This window comes from Orcinus orca, chromosome 5 (assembly GCF_937001465.1).
Source record: "Orcinus orca chromosome 5, mOrcOrc1.1, whole genome shotgun sequence".
In the NCBI taxonomy this organism is placed as follows: domain Eukaryota; kingdom Metazoa; phylum Chordata; class Mammalia; order Artiodactyla; family Delphinidae; genus Orcinus; species Orcinus orca.
Genome location: NC_064563.1, coordinates 71,130,677 through 71,131,864, shown reverse-complemented (window position 1 = coordinate 71,131,864; position 1,188 = coordinate 71,130,677).

Here is a 1,188-nt window from a genome sequence, read left to right as displayed (position 1 = left end):
GACTTTTTTGAAATAATTTTGATTTACAGAAAAGTTACAAAGAGAGTAGACATGTTCCCATGTATCATGCTACCCAGCTTCCCTATGTGTTAATATCTTGCATAACCATGATACATTTGTCAAGATTAAAGATATTAACGTTAACTAAACTACAGACTCTAGACAAATTCACCAGTTTTTACATTAATGACCATCTTGAAACTTTTGGTTGATATCTTTTATTAGTTCTGGAAAATTATCAGCCAGCGTATTTTAAAATATTGACTGTACTCTGCTATCCCTTTCTTTTAACTTCTTTTTTGCTATTTCTTATGTCTGTCCCTCTATGTTGCATTTTGGGCCATTTCTTCAAGTTTATCTTCTAAGTTTTTAATTCTCTCATCTGCTGTGTCAGTCTGCTGCAAAGCCCCTCCTCCAGGCTTTTGTTATATTTTTTTGTATCTTTTTAATCTCTAGAAAGATTTATTTGGTACTTTTTCAAAAATATTTAGTTCCTCTTTACCTTTTTTAAATTTCCACATGTATTTTTCACGCTTGCTTTCATTTCCTTAAATATAGTAATATATTAATTATCTATTGCATAACAAATTGCCTGAAGACATAGCAGCTTGAAACAACACACATTTATTAGTTCCCATTTTCTATGGGTCAGAAATCCAGGCACAACCCAGCTGGGTCCCCTGCTTCAGGGATTCTCACAGCGTTGCACTCCTGGTATCCGTCAGGGCTGTATCTACATCTCGAGGCTTGACTCATGGTTGTTTGCTGGACTCTGTTCCTTGCAGGCTGTTGGGTTACGGGCTTCAGCTTCTCACCGGCAGTAGGCTGGAGGTCACTCTCAGCTGCTCTTTAACATTACAGCTAGCTTCATTAAAGCAAGCAAGTCAAGGAGACAGAGAGTGCTGGTAAGACCGAAGTCACAGTCACACACAATCATGGAAGCGACATTCCATCACATTTGATGTCTTCTGTTCTTCAGAGTAAGTCACCACATCTGGCTCTCTCACTCAAGGGGAGAAAATTATAGAAGAAAGTGAATACTAAGAGGTGGGAATAATTGAGGACCATTTCAGAAAACTGTCTAACACAATTAAGCAGTTATTTTATAGACTCTACCTAATAATTTCCCTATTATCAGGCCTAGCTCTGCTCTGTTGTTTTTACCGCTTCTCACTCCTGGTGCCTTGT